The 24,215-nt window shown below is 42.2% G+C and overlaps 1 long non-coding RNA gene across 3 annotated transcripts in view; it reads left to right on the plus strand.

Annotated features, from left to right (window-relative positions):
• Window positions 1-24,215, plus strand: part of LOC147198396 (uncharacterized) — a 33,065-nt gene that overhangs the window by 2,340 nt on the left and 6,510 nt on the right. For all 3 annotated transcript variants that reach the window (XR_015102359.1, XR_015102360.1, XR_015102361.1), the window contains exons 3-6: window positions 6,529-6,623; window positions 21,709-21,914; window positions 22,077-22,132; window positions 23,857-23,955. This is a non-coding gene — a long non-coding RNA (uncharacterized LOC147198396). The remainder of the gene's footprint in view (window positions 1-6,528; window positions 6,624-21,708; window positions 21,915-22,076; window positions 22,133-23,856; window positions 23,956-24,215) is intronic.

Below are 24,215 nucleotides of genomic sequence, written 5' to 3' on the forward strand. Positions count from 1 at the left end.
ACCGGCGGACATTTTCACCTCATGTTGTGCGTCCGCAGTCGGTCAGAACTCGAAGCAGCGGATGCGATGAACGGAGTCGGTCTTGTTTTCACCTTTGTTTGGTCAGCCGTTTGTTAATTGTTCTCTACTTCTCAGTTCAAAGAGGAGGTTGAACAAGCGGGCGGTGTCTTTGTGACTGAAAGGACTAGAAAAGACCTGAGCGATTTGAAAAAGAGAATCAATTCGGGATTTTTTTCCCCCTTCCTCTGAAATATTGTAATTGCGATTGAATTGATGATATTTTTTTCCAAGTTCTCTTCACTCACTTTAAAAACTGTTGGGTTAAAAAAAAAAAAAATGACAGTGAACTTCGGTCAAAAAAAGGGACCAACCCAAATATTTGGCTTATTTATTTAAATTGGGTCAAATGAATAACCCACTAAATAACCCCCAACATGTTTTTTTTATTTTTGGGGGGGGGTACAAAAATCAAACAAATTGGGTTGTTGTGCGTTATTTATTTCATCCAACCCTTTGTGTTTTATTTTTTAAAAAATGTTGGGTCAACCCAATTTAGGTTATTTTTGGCTTAAATATTTTTAGAGTGTTTCTATCTCACAAAAGTAATAAACAATCCAAGCAATAAATAATCTCTATTACAAGATGTAAATCCGATTTATTATAAATAACTCTTTTGGTCTTTATAGGTTAGGCTTACGCTAAAACAGGCAAATAAACCATAAATTGAGATGAAAACTTGCAGTTTTTGAAGAGTTCACTGACAGCTTCACAAAACTCTACAAAAGAAGTGTGGCGCAAACTTAAATGAATAAATTATAGATCGGATTACAACAAATACTCAAAAAAATCTGTGACTTTATCACATCCATTTTTCATGTCTCATGCAACAAGGATATGTAAATAAACGGACAATAAATCAGACCCTCAAAATGGCATTTTTTTTTCAACCATTAACATGACATCGTCAAAAAGCACAAGGCATTTTCAGTGCTTTAGTTTGGTCCAAAGAAATTGTAAAAATCTCCGCCCACGTGTGTGTGAACTGACCAGTAGTTGAAATTTATGAATGCAAAAAAATTCCCTACAGACTGACCAAAATGAAGCAGTTTTTTTTTTCTCATCAAGTTGGAGCCTGCGCACTTTAAAAATGGTATTTCCCGACACTGCGACGTCAATTTGAATGTGATTAATTATTCAACCCAAATTGCAACCATTGTGACTCAAACAGTTGAAATGAATTGATGTCTCTGGCCATCCTAACCCAAAATTACTCTTGGACATAATCCTGCTACCTAATCCGTCCAATTTGACTGTTGACTGCCAACATGACTCCTCCGTGACTCCCAAAAGACTTCTGCATGTTGCTGGTTTTCACCCACCTCCTTCCCAAGAGGACTTGGTTGACACCAAGTGCCTACAAGACATAAAGACGTCATAACAGTAATTTAATCCCCCTTTATATAATCGTTGCTCCGCTCATTATCGGACTTAGAAGCGTTTCTGCCATCGTCTGCCTCTTGACGGACTCATCCGAGCACAAGCACTCGAGTGGAGGCAACCATCAAGGCCTCATCATAGCGAGCCTGGCAGCCTCCTCCCTCTGACAAGCAGATGTTTCCCGCTTCCTCCTCCCACACATTTCTTCTTATATCAGCATCCGAGACGAACGCCTTTTGGAAAAAAAAGGAAGGAGAGAAAAAGTTTACATTGTGCCAGAAAAAGGAAATGGAAATTACGGGCAGTGTCAGATAATTGAGCTTGTCGCCAGAGACACGCTAATAACAGACAGATGCGCACGACTTGTCAGTCCGTCCCCGCGGTGACAGACTCTCTTGTGTTGATGAGCTGTTTTAGAGGGCAAATTGTTCCACGCAAGCGCCGTCGTCCTTCTTACGAGCTGGCAAGGCGCTCGCTTGTGTACCCCGATTCTGCTTGAAGTGACAGAATCCAATTGACCGGCACATATTCATGCACTTTATTTTTCATTCTTCCCAAGCAACAATGCAGATAATTACCGCACCAAGTAAAACCGAAAATAGAATTTCATTGTGTCGCGCTGAAACAATGGCGGAGCTGTCTCAGCAACACGTCTGCTGACATCGTAACGACCGGGAGGCCTCGTTCGTGTAAGACAAGCTGCAATCTGGCTTCAAAGCGCAGAGATTTATTTATTTTTTTAAGTTTTATTTTAACTTGTGTTGCATACATGTGTAGTCCAGCCGTTGTTTTTGCTCACCGTACTATACATCACGTGGATGTCTGTCATCCTGTACATGATGTGTTGACATCAAAATCCAAACACAATTCCTGCAACTACATGAACTCATGGATTTGGTTTTCGAAAGAACATATTTTAACTTGCATTGTCTTAAGGTGAAAGCTCTTCCCGGGACATTAACAGAATTGGATTTGGATTTTATTTTATGCCATTCTTTTATTGCACTAAAACTCATCTGAGTAACGGTAATGGAATTTGTTTATTCTATTAATTTTTTTTGTGTGCAAAGAATTAACAAAATGTGCAATATAGCCAATGTCAACATGCTATTAGCAAGAATGTCATATTCTTGCTAATAGCATGTTGACATTAAGCACATTAAAGCGATCCCCCCCCCCCATAAACATGCGCAAATAACAAAGCAAAATAATTTTTACTATCAAATATACAGAAAAAGAAATGAATCAACTTACTTTTGGTGCTTCCCATTGTGAATGATGCAACTTCCTGTGCGCCGCATTAATTTTTTTTCAGAGTGACGGTAACGTATCACGCTAACAGGATTGAGTGAAAACCCCAGGCACATGACTACAGTGATAAACGTAAACTCAAAGTACGCATCGGACACAGTTGAAAACAATACAACCATTTTAAAGGATTTAAACGATTATTTGTCAATGTGTTCACGGTTGTCCAAAGAAAAAAAAAATGTTAACCTATTTCTTGGACATCAATATTTTCATATAAATGTCCACATTTTGTAATGATTCTGATCATGTGATCCAATTCAACTCTGCCAGGAGTTCACATGACGAGTATCGACGCAGAGAGCGCATTCGCTCTCTCCTCATCGTCACGTGCGCCGTCCAAGCGTCCCCGACGTCAGCTGGCTTCACGTCGGCTCATTAACAGGAGGCCACCCTTCGCCGGAGCCACATCACAAGTTTGCCGCACCGATCGTGTATTTGGCCCGTTGTAACTTGGCGCACCGTTTGCGTGCTGTTTTCACTCATGTGAAGGGTCGCGCCGCTGCCCGACATGTCAGGCGTTATCTGGGGGGGGGGGATGTGTGTGTCCAGAGGTGAGGTCTGAGCTTTGTGCTTGGAGCAGGCCACCTCGCAGCCTTTGTGCCCCCGTAACAAGCTGAGCTCAGGCTCCAGCGAAGCGAGAAATTGTAAACTCTCCGGAGAGGCCCAGCGAGGAGATAAGGGCTCAGTGTTGGCTGGCAATGTGCATGTGGATGAATCTGATAGAGGCCAGTCCCACGCCAGAATGGGAGTGATGATACCTCCCCTTCTATGGTGACTTATGTTTAATCCCCCTTGCCTGTGTATTCACTTGCAAATACTCCTGTCACCATTAATATGTATTAACAGCCTTCATGCTCAGCTCAATACAGATTTACCCGAGTCTATTTTTCCCCTCTTGTGCTCGCCGACATCTCGGCGCAGGCGGCCGTCTTTTGACGAACAAGAATGGAGCAGAACGCGCCGCCGGCGTTCAGGCTGCGAAATCTTGGTTGCCGAGCTTCGTCGTGTCGTCGCGTGATCGACGTTTCGAAGCCACGGACGCGCTTTTGTTTGATTCGCGGTCGTCACTTTCAAAGGCATCGCTTTGGCGATTTGTTTTGTCAACGCTCGCGGGTAGGAAGTGTGATGAAGCAAGCAAATATGTTTTGGATGACCACTTAGGCCGACAACTGCACTACTATAGTGAATTACTTTTGTATTATCGTATTTTTTATCTATCTATGGCCAGTGAGCGTAGGTATAAGTAGCCACTTTTTGCTGCTTAACTGTAATTTTTTTTTCTTCCCATGTGTATTTCTTAGACATTCCCCAGTATAATATCACATCCTTTGTGCTGACACGCTGCTGTTTGTCGCCGTGATTTGTCAACAAACTCATTGCGACCGACTTTGCTCGTTTATTCATATCACTGATGAGATTAAATGATGTCATCTAACAAGATGAAGAATGCTGGATGGGATTTGCGTGAGACTGCTCTTGTCGGAGGCTTAATCCAGACAAAGCCCTGAGAGGCTCATTAGAGCCCGGCGAGGCCTTAAGCCGACTCGGTTTGCATTAAAGCGAGGCCAAGAGTAGCCTGTCAGCTCGCTGGCACAACCCAAATCAAGCTGTCAATTACCAGACGTGTTTATGGAAATTACATGTTTGTTAACACGCTGGAAAAAATGTGCTCTCGCCTCGGGCGGAATGCGTTAGGAGAAACAATTTTGCTCGGCAATCACCTTTCAGACGGATGAAGGTGATCCTCATCGGATCGTAGGCACAAGGGGAATTGTAACGCTCCCTTTGCTAATGCGCACGCCCACCGCAAAGAAGCACAACTGGTAATCAAAGTTGAAGTCCGCGCATGATAATATGCTTTTGTTTATTAAGACGGGTCCCTCTGTCTTGGCAGTTGTTCAGCCCCTTTTGTCCTCCTCGGCGATATACAGTAGCGTCGTGGGTTTAACTAACCGGAGAATGGCTTGATGGCAAGATTTGTAAAGATGAAGGTAGCCGGAAAGTAGAACACACTATCATGATGGGCACGAATTTCCTCCCGCATACACACACACACACACACACACACACACACACACACACACACACACACACACACACACACACACACACACACACACAAAGATTTGCTCATCAGAAATATAGGAGGAACAATTTCCATAGATGTGTGTAACTTTTCCTTTTTTTTTTTGATCCATCCACCCATTTTGCAAACAACTTCTCCTCACTAGGGCCACAGGCATGTTAGAAGCCTTTCCCAGCTGTTTCCGGGCGATAGGCAGGGTACACCCCGAACTGGTCGCCAGCCAATTGTAACTTTTTTTCGACTTTGCTAAATATGTCTTGTGGCGTGTACTCAACACGGAATTAAAATATGACAGTACTTTAATGTACCTGTAAATAGCTTCATCTTTTTTTTTTTTCCTGACTTTTTTTTACCATGTGGGGTTTGCAGCCAGGGGGAGGTCCCAAGGAACAGGTTTTAGTGTTCATAACAATTAAAAAAAAAAATAGGAAGAAGAATCACAACATTTTCAAAAAAAAAAAAAATGCAAGTCGACTATTAGTGAATGGGGAGCTAGTCACCAAAATAAAAGATGTCATTCCAGACAAAATAGTTTCATCATGTACCACTAATGTTCAACAGCGGATGTTAGATTTGACAAGAATTATTGCACAGCCGTGATTCCGAATAAGAATTCCTACAATGGCTTTTTCATGCGTTTTCATATTTAACCCCCCCCCCTCCCCAATTACAAAACTCCATCTGCGCCCTACTTTGAAATCATTAACATCTAATAAAACTATGCATTATAAATCGATTAATTTCTGCACATTTGTGCTGCATGTTTGTGTTGATTTTTATTTTTTATCCCCCCCCCCCCCAACTGCATAAAAGTGGTGATTGTAGCCTTCCCGGCGCTCAGGAAATTGGAGCCGATTGACATTTCGCATGTCTGGCTGAGCTCATCTTAGACAAGGTAATTTTGTCAGAGCAATTACTTCTGTAATGTATTCCAAAGTCAGGTCATTTGCTGCTGCTTAGGTGAGCCTCTGACGGCATGTTTTGATTTTCAAGCAATTGTTCTTCTTACTCTGAGATCACGTCTACGTCCACGCTTCTCCCGATGTAACAATCCGTCACGATGCCTTTATTTCATATTCACATCTAATTAACTCACTTGGACCTGCAGCTATATTCCGGACGTGGTGGGCAGTAAGTAAAGATGGCTACGGGGGGACTCGGTGGGTGTTTACAGTGAAGGCGAGTCCAACTGTAAGACGCTGGCCCACTCGCAGTGGGACCCACATGACCTGGCGGAGGTGGTGAAAATGCCCCAGAGAATGTCACCGCGCAATGAAACTGTCATCGCACATTTACTGCTAACGTTGGGCTGACGAGTCACTTCGTGAAATTTGGGGGTTTTGTTCATGGCGCTGGTTAACTCGTATTTTTATTTTATTTTTTTTAAAGCAACATTAAGAGGAACAGGATGTTTCCGCAGGGGATGCCCTCTTGCAGAGTAGTATCCAAATGTGGTGCTTCTTTATCTATTACTTGTGTTGAGATGGTAATTGCGTAGCCCTCATCTGCCGTAAGGTCTCTTCGGCAAAACATTTCGAAGTGACACTCATGCAACTATGCTTGAGCTGACTTTTCAGCCAAGGATGACTTTGTGACTGATGTTTTCTTCCTGTGTTTATTTGTCTTTTGTACAAGCAATGTTCCTTATTTAATTTATTTCAGTAGTTATATGGAATATCATTTGTGTTCCTCAGGGATCCAACATGGGGCCACTGCAGTTTTTTTTCCCAATCAGCCATGCATTCCTGCCCTATGGTTATGCTCATTCCCACTGTGACATATCACAAAGGTGAGTTTTATCTTTCTTCCCTTCTTCCCAGCACAAATTGAACTTTTCATTGACACTATCAATTCTAATTCAAAATACAGGTCAGTTTTTTTGTTGCTAATAAAAATATCTTCTCTTTTTCCATACCTGGATAAGTAAAGGTGAAATATTTAAATAATTTGGGATGCAACAATTAATCGAAAGCTCATTGTTTATCTAACTAACTGATCACTATTTTGATAACCGATTCATCGTTTTTGTGACCTTGTTTACTTCAAAACTATCCAAATCCTTGGAATTCCAGCTGCTCATTAGCAGTGATGCCCTGTTTTATTTATCATTATTTTTTAGGATGTAGATTAAAAAAAGAAGTGAAAGATTAAAATAATAATTTCAAGAAAACAAATCAATCAATCCGGTTGACTTTGACAGTCTCTGAAGCAAATTTGCTTTTGCAACATTTTGTAATCCAAGTTCAACTGATTTAAAACCTCCTTAGAAATGGTCAAATGTAGGAACGAAAAAGAAGAGTGAGAATAAAAAGCCACACGTTTCCGATGAGCACACCAGCAAAACGGCATCTGGAAAGATTCCAGCTGCACGACGGCAGGCTGCCAAACTGTGTCTGCTACCAGATTGGGTTTAACACGCCAGATTGATTGTAATTGTTTGATCAATCCAATGTTTGTGAGCGCTAATGCCCTTTATTATGGTTTGTTTTTCTTTCTTGCTCTTTCCTCGGCTGATTCTTCTCCCCTGGGGAGGGTCCGTGTCGCCAGTTGTGTTGCATCACTTCTTTCCAAAATTGGAGTCGACATGTAAAAACGCGTCATTTGCAGCCCCCCCCCCCCGTTCAATGTAAACATAAACGTTCCCCCAAGATCTCAGACTGCTACTCCGATTAAAAAGTGGCACTAAAAAAAAGATTAAATGGACACACTTTTTTTTTTTTGTAAAAGCAGCATTACACGTTTCACAAAACAGCAGGTAAACTTTTGTGGAAAAGTTTTTTTTTTTGTTTGTTTTTTTTTTTTTAAACGTAGAAGTTTTTTCATGTCTACTCACAGCAAAAAGAGGCAACCCCCTCCCCCCACCCACCCCCCTTCCAAAGTGTATAAAGTGCTGTGTGGATGGCAAGGTAGCCCAATCATAAAGAACTAAATTGCCGGTATTGTTGGACGAGGGTTCCTTGCAGTTCGGTCAGAGTACAAATGCAATCCAAGAACAATTATGCCATTTAGTGGAAACAGTATGGGGCTGGTGAGAAGTGTACATTTTCGCAGGTAAAAGCAAGTATGTGACTCTCCAACCTGATTGAAATTGTTCTGAGCTAAGTGTTGATGCCGGGTTTTTACTTTGGGGCCTTTGATTTGTTTTAACTGCCTTGATTTTTCTTTCCCCCCCATATTTTTAACCAAAGTAGTTTGACTGTTGAAAATCGTTATTATTACTCACGGAAAGGATTTTTATTCCCATTCTTAATCTGTAATCGCCCCAAAAATGCCATCTGAAAGATCGTACACTGAATAATTTTGAGAAATAATCTAATTAAAAAAAATTCCCCCCACTCTCATCATTGCGATTGTGATTCTAGATGCATTCCCCCTTTTTTTTCTTCCAAGATCCTCTTCCCATGTATTTTTTTTAAACATCAAGCAATTAATTAAACTGTTTTACTGTAACGAAGTTCAGATTTATTAAGCAGAAATGTTTTCGTCTTGAAGGTTATGCGTGAACTGAAATGGAGGCAAAAGAACCATGAATTTATTGAGCTGTTGGTTGACTTAACCATGTCTGACTCTATCTAGACACCATGTCAATAAAGGCATGAGATATAGAGAAAAATATATATATATAGTGTATATATATATATATATATATATATATATATATATAAAGATAAATTAAGCCAACCAACCGACCAAGAGAAAGCTTTTTTTTTCTCCCCAGAATCGCATCCTTTGTAAATCATGATGTCAATTTGAATGTGATAAATTGTCCAGCCGTTACTGGTGTTTTTAGAGTGCAGTAAAGTTCATCGTCGAAACTTACCCGAGTCCTCCTGCGAGGCTTGACTTTTAAAAGTTGACTTCTGCTGATATTTGTTCTCATCAGTAAATTAACAACCTTGCTTCCGCCATTCAGGCCACCGCGCTGGAGCTTAAGATCGGTCTAACTGCCGGAATTTACAACTCCTCTATTTTTCACACGACAGAATCAATACCGGGACTGAAGAAGGGGGATAAAAATTTATGGTATCTTGCAATTTAATGGTTGAAAAGATGCAATTTGAAAGATCATAAATTGTGAAGGCGCTTACGCTTCATTGCTCTTGATTCAGTGCTTGCTGTTCGAACTTGATTTGCGAGTGTCTGCAAAGTGTGATTAACGAGGCGATCAATGTGCAGTGCAGCACACCGTGGCCCTCCTAATGCTCTTCATTAGAATAAATAAAATAAATTGACTGCAGCTCTATGAAAACTCCGTAATGGTTAAAAATCAAAGAGTGTCGTCCCCTGCAGCCACGATTTTAGCTCCTCTCGGCCTTCGTCCGCCTTGATCCCATTATCCTGCTGGCCCTGATAGCTGGGGCCAGCGGGGACCCCGAAGGAGGCATAGCGAAAAGAAGCGCAGCCTCGGTAGGAGCAAAGGGGGGACGGCGGGCGCAGGCTACCGCCGCTGCTTAGTTGACCGGTAATCATAAATCGCAGCACTTTGTCGTCGCCGTGTTGGGTTTGCGGAGTATGAATGCATGAAATGGCATTTTGAAGCTCGGCTGAACGGTCACTCTGCGCTCTTGGAGGCATATTGTTTGGAATAACATTTACCGGGAGCATTTATTCCAGTTCACCTCATGTTGCCGTGCCAGACGGTTCGAGTGTTGTGTCTTACTTGGCTTTAATATTCATCGCTCCGGGCCGCTGTCTTTTTATGCTTACTATTGTCTCGACAGGTTAGATACACAAATGGCCACAATATGAGTTGTTACAGACCTTCCAATTGATTTCCTGCCCACAAAAATCAATGTATGTTAGCAACAAAAGATTCATATTTTCATCTCTCTCCCAGGAAAAGCCAAGTATTGACACAAGGGTTCATGTCACGTCTCATTTGCTTTCAATCTCACGGCGAGAGCTATTTGGCCCGCTACTGCAAACGTCGTATTGTAAGAGTGGCGACATCAATAAATAGCTTGGCTGCTGTCTCTCGGATCCGTACTTTGCCGCACTTGTTGTTTGGCGAGGAGACTGGTGGTCGTGGACGGAGATCTTCTTTGTGTGTGTGGTGTGTACCATGTTGGTAATCTTGAGGTACACGCAGTAAAAACGCACACATTTTTTTTCTTACTCAGGAGTCACTCCCTCATGTTTTCAACATCACTTTTGATATTTAAAAAAAAAAAAAATTTAATCTGCATGTGTGTAGTACCCACTTCACAAGAACCGTTTACAGTTCGTTGAAAAGCGCATTACATAAATTGCTAATCCCTGGTCTTGATTACTATTACTATTGTTTATACTGGACTAGGACTAACAGAATTCTAAAATTACTTAGTCCCGACTATCACATCTAAAAGCCTATATTTTACTCTAAACTATTAATACCTTGAACTTTGTCGCCACTTCCAGTGGAGCGGACGACATACTGTAACTTCGCCAGGGTAGGCTGCTCTTGCTCCGACTTGCTGTCTGAATCAACCCAGTCAACCAGCACTTTTCCTCAGACTCCCCATCAGCTCCAGACTCGCTGTCAATATTTTGAAGCCAATCTAATGTCGCCTGTATTGTATCATTTCTTTTTATGAGTAGCTTTTTGTCTCAAATTAACGGCGCATGGTCCTCCTTCACAAGAACCGACGACAGTTCGTTGAAAGTGCATTCGGTGACCGATACCTCGTCTACGTTACTACGAGTACTGTTTATTTCTTTAAACTGCATTCCATGCGACAGTGGGCTGTTTCGAAAGGCATTTCCTTAGTCCTTGCACTTGTTTGCACCCTTACATGTAACCAAAAAGGTCCATTTGCTAGTATAGACCGTTTTTTCCCCGTGTTGTGACCCCTGTAGAGTACATCACAAAACGTTGCCTTGAGGATCAAAAATGAACCCCAACAGTACCCTATTTTTCCTGACAGTGTTTAACACCCCTTTGTTGAGGCTACTTGTTCTTTTGGAGGGTTGGGGGGGGGGGGTAAGACAATAAAACACATGTTAAAGTTAACCTTTCATGCACGGTATGGTATAATATAGCGTGACATTTTTTTTTCTCACGCAAATTCCTTTGCGGTGTTCCTCTCCTGCTCAGCCCAATCTTGATGAGCTCTCTGCCCATTAAACGTGACCTGAGAGCTCATTTTACACGCAGACGTTTAATTGCGTGTTGCCGGGCTACTCGTCTTATTAGGCTAAGTGCCGGCTCCTTTTGGTGACTCTGTCGAGTGAACGCGCGAGCCGCAGAACTTTTCCACCTCGCTGCTCCCCCGCCGCTCATTACCGCAGTCATCATCACACAAGTCACTTTCTAATAGATTTGTGTCAATTTTCCAGATGAAACCATTCCTTTCACAGGTTTGACCCCGACTTGATACTTCCCGATGATTGCAAAGTGTTCGGAATTACTGTGCGAGAAACACAATTAGACAGATTGCGTCTCCTGGATATAACATGCCGGTATATGCACTCGGGTGTTTTTAAAGAAATGGACTTTATTCGGTTCACTCGCCTCGCCCGCTCAGCCTTTGGTGACAGAATGTTCCTCTTGCTTTCAATCTCAACATCATGGGGTGTACCTAATATTGTGACCAGCGAGAGCATTCATCCTCTCTTCCCGAGACACCCAGCTCGAAAGGATTGTTGACATGTCAACGTGGCTTTTGTCCAAGTGGTCACTTGATGCACACGTGTCCTGTCGAGGGGCTTTTTTCACTGACCAGAATGGGAGTTTCCTTGGTTGCCTTGTTTACTTGAGATATAGTCAAAGCCCGGACATGGTGGACACTGATATCTTCCATGAGAGAGTCCTGGATACCCTCGTGTAATTATTCTAGCGTCATGGACATTTTTTGTTGTGGGTGTTTTTTGTTTTTTTGGGGGGGTTTTGTTTTTGTTTTTCTTTCTGTGATGATTTCCCTTGGTATCTCTTTACAAACGGAAGACAATGTGCACAAATATTTGTATATTCTCATTGTCTTTCAATTCTGCTAATATTCCGCAAAGACTATTTTTTTATACCTGAAAGATGCAGACGAGCGAAGCAGAATTAGCATTCGACGGTTATACAACACGTCAAGCTCGTCGGGATTTTTATGGAGTTAAGACGGTTCCTTGGCTGTTACATGTGTACACTACACGGGTGTTATTGCGTTCTAAATTATTCTGAAGGATTGGTTCGATTTCTGAACAATGGCACAAATCAAGATCAAAGCAAAACGTATGCTCGCAGTCATGTCACACTCACACGCTGGGTTAGAAGTAACACAAATTGGGTGTAATCGCTCGCCCAGCTCTTGTTCCGAGAGAGACGACAGACCCAATGTTGGGTTATTTATACCCATCACCTTGGGATGAGGATTTGACCCAACACGTTGGGTGCAAGGGTAAAAACTGCCACTATTGATGAGTTAAAGACAACCCATTTCTTGGGTTAGCAAATTATCACTGTAGCTGCGGTTAAAAATAGATATATTTTTTTGAATGACATTTTATAATAAGAAGAAGCATCGTTGCCCTGTCAGGGGCCACCACAGCAAATCACTCGCATTATAGGCACAGTTTATACACTGGTTGCCCGTCCTGGCCCCATCCATCCATTTTCTGTGGGTGGGGCTTCCACTCGTACCGGGATTTGAACCCCAACCGCTGTGTCCCACTGAGCCAAGTTGTAAGAATGTAACGTTTAAAATGACAAAACTCCCAAATGTTGACTCGCTACTGCTCTTCAGCCCCCCTACACCCCCAAAATCCAATCTCCGACTAAATTCTGCTTGGTCAAAATAAGTAACCCAACATTGGTTAAAAGTCACCAGCTCAAAATCCACAGCTACGCAGTGCGTGGGTGAGGAAAACAATTCCAACATTTTAACGGATTCTTTTTTTACTTAATCGTATTTTGTGAGTTCGACAATTACATTGTACGAGTCCATTTTCATGCCCCCCCCCCACCCCACTCCCCCAAAAAGTACATTAGTAGTGTTGCTTCTTGAGTGGCGAAGCAATGCCGCTCGCCTGCTCTGGTGATGCAAATGCAACAATGTGGTGAAACTCAGTCTACTCATCATCCTGCGGCATCAGAAGCATTGGCGGGGGGTTGGGTGTGGGGGCACATGGCTGTGAATAGGCCTCATCAGTGAGGGCAAGGGTTCACGTCCTCATATTAGTTCTAAAGGAGTCGCCGTGCTCGACCCAAGGCAAAGAAACCCCTAAAGGCAATTATTTGCAATCACTCAATGTATTATTCATTCGAAAAAGATTTTCCTGTTCTTACACCGACATAATTTGCTATTGTTCATACGAAAATGGGAAGTAAAAGGGTGTCAATGTACAAAGAGAGATCCCCCCCCCCTCCACCTCCCCCCATTTAATGACTGCTTAGAAGTCTGCATAAACCTTCAAAGCGCAAATGAAACGGAACTTCATTGTCCACCGAGCCTCGGTGAGACTGACGTGAGGCGGCTCGCCTCGGCGTAATCATTAGGCTGTTTTCGTTGACCTCATCAGTGTGTATTGTGCTCCGAGATGTGCGCGCGTCACACGGCCGCCGCCTCAGGTGAACGTCCGACATAATGCCTCAACAAAGTAACAAGGAGTAGCGCAATTACGGCAAACTTTCCCTCGGGTCTTTCATCCACACTCAGTTTTTTTTCTCCCGTCCCTTTTGCCTTCGATTTTTCTTTGCAAAGTACAACATTCTGATTGGGAATGAAGAAAGAAAACAAAAAAGAATATCACGCTAATTAGCAATTTCATCACGTCGCATTGTTGTTGTTGTTTTTTCCCACTCTGCATATTTCTGCCTTCCAGATAGGAATGCAATTAAGGACAGTGTTTTATTATTATTTTTTTGTGCAAAATTATTAAAGTAGATGTAATTAGGGAGGGATGAGGAGGCAGAGTGATTCGTATGGAATATATCCATGAACCTATAGATTTCTGCAGTGCAGGTGCTTCATTTATACATTTAGTTTGCATGATACAAGTTGTTTTGTCATCACTGGTGGGGCACACAAAAATGTCAGTTTGTTTCATCTCCCCGAGCGCTGAGTTGTAAAATGTTGGATCCATTTGGGTTTATTTTCAAGCTGGGTCAAAGTCCTTCAATCCAAAATGGTTTGTTTGATGCCGGGAGTTTCACCCAGCTCAAAATCAGCCCCAAATGGAAAAACCTTCACTCATTGCTGCAGTTCAGTGAAAGAAGAGAAACACACACAGTTCCCTTAAAAGATAAATTCCTGATGTCATTTTTGAATGTTTGCCGAGAACGAGAAAAGCACATCAAATTCAATTGAATTGAACCTGTATTGTTCAAAGTAAAGCAGTGATTGGGTGTTGAGGAAAATGTACAAAAGAAAAATACACTTGACGCCCTGGTAAATAAATAAAACCATGAACAATGGGAAAGATAAATTGCAGTCCAAGTCTTACAGTACAAACCTCGCAGCCGCCATAATAAATATCTTGCCACGAAACAATACCCGACATGCTCTTAAATTGTGCGACTGTTTCTAATATTTTGCCCCGATATGCTCCAATCGCCCCCTCATCATTTACCGTTGGGATAAATAATGCACGCGGGAGGAAATGAGTCCAATTAGCAAGCAGTTTGGGGTCCATTGATAAAGTCGAGGCTTGGTTCTATGAGAGGCGGGGGGAGCCGTGTTATCAGTCAGCCCCGAACTGATTAGCATCTGGAAGGGAGGCGGGGCCAAGCGCCCCGGTGCAACCGAGTATGTCCACAAACCAAATAACTCCGACGCGGGGCCGACTGGCAGTCATCACTGCGGTTGGGTGCCCGACTCCATCAGACAGTCGGCTGCGGAAAGTCATTCTCTCCACGCCGCGTTACAAGGGCGTCCGCACTTTTCGGGCCGCGCTGAAACACAAAAGGGAGCGTCGGGGCGCCTCCTCCCACGCTCATTTGCCGCACAGTCATCGTTGTACGGTGTTTTGGTGGTGTGCAAACGCGGTGGAGAAACCCTGATTCAATTGCCATTGTCACATCGCATTTGTTTACCAGGGCATAATCATTTATTTATTTTTTGTTGGGGGGGGCGGGGCCAATGCCGATAACCGATTAATCGAACGATTAATGATTAGCTAAAAAAAAATTTGAGAATTAATTTTTTTGGGTCCCTTAACACTTTTATCACAATAAAGATATGAATTACAGGCAACAAACAAATCAGCCAGTTTTTGCCGATTTTAAAATAGGTAATATCGGCCGATTAATCGTTCAGGCCCTGCTGACCACAACACTCTCTCTCTCTCTCTCTCTCTCTTTCTCTCTATTATTTTTTAACCACATCTCTGTTTAACCCGTAACGTTTTACCGACTTTGTCTATCACATTGGTGGGATGGGAATTACAGTAAGAATAATAATCCACACGTTTTCATCCATCTTGACATTTTTCTGCCCTCCACCGTTGACTGGAATTGACATCAAAGTGCTTTCGGGCTCATGTGACCGACACCTATATGTCAAATGAGCTTTTATTCTTGACGAGAGTCATTTTTATGAATGACTCCCGAGTTGTGAATGTTGCAATGTAATGTCAAGGGTCCGGCTATCAGGGATGGCTAATAATCAACAGCTAACACATAATGACGCCTAATGAGTGAGTTTAAGTTGATTTTCTTGAATTATAGAAAAACAATGTGCATGAAGCATGCCTGTGGATGATGTGATGAGAGACTGATTTTAATAGATGGTCAATCCTGGGAGGGGATTGGGGGGGTGGGGTGCTTGGCGGCAGCACGGAGCTAAAAAGCAATGCCGTGTGGCTTCTCCCGAGACATATTTGACAAAGATAATTAGATGGAGTCGACACCAAGGTCTTTCACCTGAGGACATGATGAAGGATTCTCAGCTTTCGGGGTGGGAGGTGGGGGGTTTGAGTTCAAAAATGGCCACTCTCTCATTTTCAACGTACATTTCCCCCCCAACAAGTGCAGTATGTCCATACAGTACATTCACGTCTGCCGTTGCTATTATGGGAACAGTAATGACTAGCGCATAATTAGCCCTCCCACTCCGACTCGACTGCTGGATTTCTTTCATTTCAAAGCATAATTGTCTGTGATTGAATCAGAGATAATTCTATGTTCTTTTTAGGGCGAGGTGACTTTCCGCAGGCGCGGTGGAAGTCTCCCAAGGACCGTGAATTCAACAGTAAACAACACGCCAAATACGCGGCAATACTTTCAATGTGCCTCTCCCGATTTTTCCTTCCGACACCGGCAAAAGTCAGATGAAGCGAAGTTTAATTAAGTAAAAACCTGTTGAGGAAGGTTTCCAATCACGCGCGTCAGAATGACTACATTGAGCGTATTCATCTCCGGGCGATGTGCTGTCTCTTTATCCAAATGTTCTCCGGAGGGACCCTCAGTTAATTGAATACATTAAAGCCAAGCGCCGGGGGCTTTATTGATATTTTTTTCCTCCTTTGCTCAGACTTGTTTAAAGCCGACCGACTGCTGTTGTTTGGGCCCCCTTCTAGAGTTGAAACGGTCTCGACGCTGGGAGTGCCGTGCAGGATTGGTGCTTTGAGACGAGATTTGAATGGAACCCAGAGATTTAATTGTTCATTAGGACCCCTGAGCGTCAAATGTGTATCTTCTGCGCCAGTCGGTAGCAACAGTGTTGGGAATACAATTTGTATTCTTTTTTTTTTTTTTTAACGACAGCTACATTGACAATCTGGTGACCGATTTCTTAGTGATTTTTTTCCCCCCGTTATTCGATCAAAATCTTGACCCAACAAAATTTTTTTCATTATATACGTTTTGCGGTTTCGCTTTTATCGGTGTCATGAATTCCATGTGTCCACTTGCAATGAAGGCGTCTGAATGGGATGTCACGAACCAGTCCGAGAGCGGACCTGCGCAACATGTATCGTAAAAGAACAATTTGAGTTGGAACACGTTCTTAACGCTTTATTATCAAATAAAACGATATATAACAAGGGCAGAATTTGAGCTTAAACAAGCAGCGTGACTGCTCGTGAATTATGGACCTCATGTGAAGTGTGAAATGCGGACGGTGGCTGTCTGCCGCAGAGGGCACTTGAGGTGACAACGCTCGGACAAGAGCCATTAGTCAACCTGCTCTTCACCTTTTGTTGTCGCATTCATCACGGTGACGCCTGAAAGCCACTTTTGCAAGCGCATTATTCGCTCGTTAAAAACATGCTACGACATTCATCTCGCCGTGACAAAGTCAAACTCGAGAGTTGCCCAAAAAACGCAATTGCGTGAATTTTTTTTTTTAAAGAAGAAATCAGGATGAAAGGGGTTGAAGTTAATATCATTATATAAACGTGATGAAAACATTGGGGAGTTTTTTTCCAGCAAGACAAATTTCACTAGAAATAGCAAAGCGGCGTTTCAATTTTGTCAGAAAGTTAAGAATTCAAGAAGTTCAAAAGGCTCCCAAAAGCAGGCAAAAATGTCGGTAACTTTAAACGGTAAAGTGTGTTTGCGCGAAGCGGCGTGCGGCTGTTGAGGAACAAGTTTGAGCAAAAGTGAATCGTTTCGATTCGAGAGAAGTCATGGGAACGACTGCATGTACCACCAAAAGCCATTTTCTGCATTGCGAGCACGCCGTCGCTGGCAACGGACGGCTAGCTTCTCCTATAGCATAACATCGGATTTATTTCAACGAATATGAAGTTGAATGAAAAATCTAGTTTTGATTGGTAAAAGTGGAAAAGAGCCCGTTTTCGTTTAGCTGCCATTTGCGTTGAAGCGCCTGTGGCTAATGCCAAACTGTGGCAGAGGTTTTGTTTTGTTTTGTTTTTATTTTTGAGACCTGGATTTGCCACATCTGCTTACTCTCAGAACTACCTTTTAATCAAAGAAAAAAACTGGGAAAAAAATATTTTCAGTTCCAATCCAGTGTTAGCTTCAACAATCCAATTTGAATAACATTCTAACTTGGCATGCTTCCTGTTAGAGGCCTGAAGTAAGATTTAAAGTGAACAAGGTGATTAAGAGCCGCTGTGCCGGGCGGGCTGCATATAATGAATAAAGATCCCAAGTTAAAAAATTTGTTCCCCCTTCGTCTTCTTCTGCCTGGTGTGGGCAGCCTTTAATCACCTCCCTGACAGGAATAACTGCTTTCATTTAACCTTGAGTGAAAATCATGAATTGTAAAGCGTTTAATTGGAAAGCCCATTGAAGGGACAGAACGGAGCAAATTGCCGCCGATTGAAAGGCCCGAGTTGACAGACAGTGGCGGCGAGAGGCACCACAATTAAAGCTGATCTGTATTCACTGGCCATGTCATCCGCCGCTATTAGCGACGGGCCCGTTTGATCATCTCGGGCGAAGAACTTTGCACGGCTTTTCGCGTTTTCCACCACGACATCGTCTCCAAGGAAAGACCGCGAGAAGAGTCGTTTATTATTTCCATCCGCCGACTAATTGAAACGTTCCCAAATCAGAAAAAAAAACAAAAAAAACAATGCCGTCTTTGTGAAACGCTGCGAGTAATGACGTCCTCTCCGCGGACACTTGGTCCCAGCGAGGTGAGAAAGTGTGTCAAGTGGTAAGCGCTCAAATGTGCAGTTAATTGTTTTCTTGCCGTTGACATGAGAGAGAACAAATTCAATCTGTGTGCCAGACGCGTCCTCTGTGACGTAGCCTGAGCAGCGTGGCCCGAGCAAGCAGCCCCAGGGTCACATTTTTACATTTTGCCAATTATATTTAGGGAGAGATTTTCCGAAAACTACAAAGTGTTATTTAAATGAAAATAGCTTTGGGATTATTTTTGTTCACTCGATGCCCCAAAAGTGAAACCGGGGAGCCCCTCCAAGTGCCTGAGGGGATCTCCACAAAAAAATGAATTTATAGTTTAATTTCACTCTATTTGAACTCATTTAGCGCAAGGAGAAAAGATTGTTTTGGGGGCATGTCTCTTTATTGCAGAGCTCCGGATCAGCAGTGGCAAAACTGTGTTTTTGCTTTGTTTGTTTTGTTTCGTTTTTTGTCTCGGCCACGTTGTCATTAGGATTTAACTCAGAGGGCTGTTACAATTGCGGAACCACCTCGGCATCTTATTTCATTGAGACGACAAACAAGAGGATGAAATATATGCAACCAGAGAGTGAATTTGAATCATTTTTATTTGAATTTCAGTTGCTAACCTTCAACAACTGCATTGAAAAAAACGGAATCTGAATCGTACCTTTTGAAATTGAGCAATGCAAATTCAAAGGGTGATTCAAATTCTGTTATTTTACACTTTTTTTCCCCTCTATACTCTCACCTGACATTACATCAAAGTAATAGTATTCGTAAAATAAATGTCTGTCACTAAATAGTGTCATTCGAGATCTGACTTCCACTACAAATGACCTCAGCAAAACTAATCAACAACCAACGTATAATGTAAGACATTAAGAAACCCTGAAACGGTTCTCGTCATTGGAGTGAAAATAAGATGGCATGATAGCAGTTGACAACAAAATTGCAGTGTTTGGTTTTGCTGAGTGCTTTTTATTTGGGGGGACGGGGGGGAACTTTATTCACAAAGATTTGGGTACTGGGAATAGGGCGCACATGTACAATGTTTTCCAGATGGAGTTAAATGGTGATTGAGGGTAAGGGGATGAAATATATATATTTTTTAAATCAAAATCAAACGTGCTCAAGTGTAGTTCATGCTGCCCCGGCCATGGTGCAAACAATGTGTGCTGCTTTTAAGTGGTGCAAATAATTTATATATTATAATTATTGATTATAACGTGGTGTCTGGCGCTAATTATCGCTCTCTCTCTTTCTGTGTTGTTTTTAAGAGGTAGCTGGCTTCAAAATACATTTTGTCATGAGACATATTGTTAAATGGCAGATGTCATGACGGCATGGGCCTTTCAAGCAGACAAATTTGTACCCATTTTTCCTCGGGACAGCTGTTGAAACAGGTTTGAAATATTAGGGAGTTCGTGCCTTCTCACTTAGCGGCTGCTCACTCATACGTGATGTTCTCATGCTCAGTGAGAGTTTAAGACTGTCAACATGTTGTACTTGATTCCAAAGTTCCAACGCCTCCTCTTTCTATGCCGCTTGTCTCAAAAACCGCTGATTTATGAGGTTTTCATGATATGAGCTGTCACTTGGACAATTTATTTGTTTTATGTATTTATTTATTTATTTATTTATTTTATTTTGTCTTGAGTCGCTTAAAATTTGCGGTACCAGCGCAAGATGGTTCCAACTTTACAACAAGCTGCAGATAGTGAACCATTCTTCTTCTTCAAAAAAAAAAAAAAAGGCCAAATGCTTGTTTATTGCCACACCCAGTTGAAGTTTGTAATAAAAGAGACAAAAAACAAAGAGAATTACACATGTATTTCACTAAACCACATAACTTTCCCTTTGGGTCTGCTAGCTTAATGCTAATGCATGAGAACCCTGCTAAACAAGCTAACAAAACTAGCATTGTAAATGTGGTCGTTTTAAACGTTTCAACAAGTTATATTTGAGCACACATTATAATTCCTCTGATTTTATTAACTTATGTTTCTATAAAGTATGGTCAACTGTGCTTTTTTTTTTCTTCATATTCATTCCATAAAGGATATAACACCTGTGACACTGATGCTAGCCCATTAGCCAGGCGACAACGTTTTGCATTGTTTGTTAGCAGTAGGCTCAACAGATTTGTCTAAGGCAAAATTTGTTAAAACGTTATTAGCATCACTGTATATGTTTTGCACTGCATATGTGTCTGACCCACTGGTCATTTTGTGACCTTGTGCAAGGAAGTTATGTGCTGTTCTGTCTGTTTTACGAATTTGTTTGGACAATATGTATCCACTGTTGTAAAAAAGTCCTCCCTGTGTCTTGTATCCATCCCGGATTCACAAGCACGACGGCAACTAGTGTGACAAAGTGTCTGAAGGACTTAATGAAGTAAAAATTAATGAAGCACGTGAGCAGCAGCATATCAAGGCCGTAAGCTCCTCCATGCCCCATTTATAATGCATGATCTCAATAAAATCGATCTAATGTACCAGTTCTCACTCGAGGTTGGAATAGATTTACAGATAACGGCCCAGTGTTCCCCCTGGTCATAATTAGACCCCCAACCTTCTACCTCCCGCGGCTAAAATTTTCCTTGCTGGAAATCTCAACTTTCACAACGATGCTCAGCCTTTCACAGCAGTGAAACTCCCGATGTGTTTATGGATTGTCTTGCCCTGACTTTCTAAACCATGACAACTGGATTGACGAAGCCGAGCAAAAGTTTGCGCAATTGAGTTGCTGTATTAGAGCTCCCCCGTTAGGTAGCAACGAGAATGACAGTTCCAACAAAAAAAAATCTGGGAAATGAACATTTACTTGAATGCCAAGTGGAGTTCATAGCTGGATCTGTGCTTGACAGTCGTCGGAAACGCATTGCGCATTTAGTCAACTTTAGCTTAGCCTACAAACCTTTAACAGCATTATTTAAACTATTCATTGGCTGATTGAATTTCAATGGCAGCAGTGGAAATTCCCATATTGCGTTGGCGATGCAAGGACGTCACTTTTGGTCAATTGCTTATTCAAATATACATTTATGTGAATTATTGTGGTTAGATTTTTTTGTTTGTTTGCTTGTCTCAATACATTTTTTTATTATTCATTACACAGTATAAAACTTTCATTATTCTTTGATGTGAGGATGTTGAAATATAAGTGCACAGTGTCTTTCTAGTCTCCAAGTATTTGTCTTGGGGAGGGCGGCTCATCAATTACCAGTAAAAACTAGCCGTAAATGTATCCATGTGTAAGTACGGAGAAGCCAGCCACATGAAAAACACAAGCGTCTGCATCTCGCATGCAAAACTGCACGTCTCACCTTATCACTCTTTCCTCTTAAAGTGCACTTGTGCTTTTCTTTTGTTAGGGCGACTTGGCAATTTCCAGCGAGATGGACCAACTGCAGACAGCTCTTTGCTTTTGATAATGTCACCGCGACAGCAGAACCCGAGTGCCGTTTCCATCCCTGTGCGGGCTGAAGAGGAGGAACGCCTTTGGGAGCCTCCTGCCACTCTCGTGCTGTATGCGTGGACCTCTTCTCAGGAAACTCGCACCCAACTGGGGGTTTGGTTTGTAGGCTGACCAACATTGTCATGTTTTTTTTTTCTTTCATCCTCCTGTGACTTGACATCATGACGTGTGTGTGTGTGTGTGTGTGTGTGTGTGTGTGTGTGTGTGTGTGTGTGTGTGTGTGTGTGTGTGAGTAAATGACTTGCTTTGTCACACTGTCAGAAGCAGTTTACAACAGAGACTGGAGGAGTCACAGAAAGGCGTGGAAGTGGGCAACCATGGTAATTAATTTGAATCAAACATCTGAATTTAAGATGTTTAAGATGTTAGCTAATAAGGAGCCGTCCCTTTCAAGAACAGCAAGTTGTGAAAAAAGTAGTGAACAGTTGGACATTTGCATTCAAACGTTTGGAGAAGGCTTGTTTTAAAGTTCATCCAGCAATTACAGGATACCAACATTTTTTGGGGGAGGGAAAGGCAACAAAAAAAGTAAAACCTTCCTTAAAACGCAGTCACAGAGAAAGGCGTTGAACACAGAGGCCCGACAAACTAAGTTGGAATTAATCAGTTGATAGTGACCCATAGCTTGTGTGTGATTGTGCCCCCGCGACTTCCATTTATTCCGCTTTTCGTCTAGGCTGAAATCAGCATGGACCTGCAGGTCTCTGAGACAAATCAGCAGTCTCCACGTTTCCCCGCAGCCGTAATGAAAATATCAGTCAATCAAAATCTTTATGACGCCGTCAAACCGCCGCTTATCTCCACATGTGCATACAAATAGAAGCTGCAAGTGCTCAATGCGCGTTTGAAGCTTTACGGCCGGCAATACATCACTGGGACTGCATTTATACTGTCATTCTTTTCACTCTGGAAGTTGATAACTTTACCCGAAGTGACACAAAAATTTAAATATTTGAAAAACGCTTTCATTTGTACAGGTCCTGTAAAGTTTTGGGTCAATTATAATTTAACTTAAATATAATGAGCAAGACGTGCGGCCACACTGGCAGACACGACTGCTTGTGTCTAATAATATGAAGTTGAATGTGTATGTGTGTGCGCGACAGGTCACGTGACGTACGGCTGCACGGGTGCCGTGTCACCGAGGCCACTTTCAGCATCCCCCATCCCTGCCCCTCCCTCACAACCCCCCCGATACCCCCGTCCCTCGGTTAGCGGTACCCCGCAGCCCGCCGCCACACGCTGCTCATTTACTGCTACGCTGGTTTTCATAATTAGCACCGCGAGGCCTCATTAAATCTGCTCTAATGAATAAATATTGTATTTCATAGCGTGATTAGCAGATCAGCTCAATGCTGAAGTGTTGTAAACAATTACTTGGCCAAATATTCATCACCCCAAAGTGGAAGATCATTGGTATTTAAAATAGGAGCCGGATTCTCAAGTGCATCGTTATAATACCAATCATAGATTTGGAAACGTTCCATTTTGACAGGAGTTGTGATTGTATTTTTTTAAATGCAATTTTGTTGTCTGTCATAGTCAATTATACACATTGAGAGAGACATTGAAGCCCAAATTTACATGTCCAAAGGGAGTCAGACCCTTTCGTAATACCTGAATATTTAATGTTGTAAATCAGGCGTGGGTGTCCAAAGTTGGACTCGCTGCATTTTTATTGGCCTACCGCATATGCTAGGATTAAAATAACACCCCGTCTGCATCAAAAAGATGTGTCGAAAAGTTTAAATATTCTCTGACTGCTGGCACTTGGGTCTTTGTTAGAGCGGATTTATGAACAGTTCTAAAGAGCAGTCGGCGTTATCACAAAACGTGCTAGAAATGAAAGCAAATTAAAAAAGAAAAAGCGTGAACAGCTGAACTTTATTTTGGGGGGTTAGTTTAAATGATGGCAAGTGTGCGCTGACTCCCACTTAACATGAATTTGAATGTGACGAATTCTGAACATAGCTACACCCAAGATTGAGGTGGGTGTGTACATTTATGCAACCAGATTTGAGTGTATTTTTACTTCTCCCCAAAGATCGGCCTCACGATGAAGCGGTCCAGAGTTCGATTCCTGCCCCGGCCTTGCTGTGAGGAGCGAAAGAGGGTGGATTTTGTCCGTAAATAAGCATCGTTGGTGAGTCTTATGTATGTTATGTTTAATTTTGTTTAGGTTCTTATGCATTTGTCACACAGTATTGTGAACTGCTATATTGAGACTTGGAGTTGTTGTTTTTTTGTTTTTTTTTGGTGGGGGTGGGGGGATTTATAGCAAGATAACGGTTGAACTCTGTTTCTTGCTTCAGTAGTAATGATATTCATCCTCATGCCTCTCTTTCTGTAATGCCGCGTAGTTATATTGCCTTTCTGTCTCAACTGCTCTTTTAATTTCATGAC

Source organism: Hippocampus guttulatus, chromosome 11 (genome assembly GCF_054856545.1).
Source record: "Hippocampus guttulatus isolate MCC_2025c chromosome 11, RoL_Hgut_1.0, whole genome shotgun sequence".
Lineage (NCBI taxonomy): Eukaryota > Metazoa > Chordata > Actinopteri > Syngnathiformes > Syngnathidae > Hippocampus > Hippocampus guttulatus.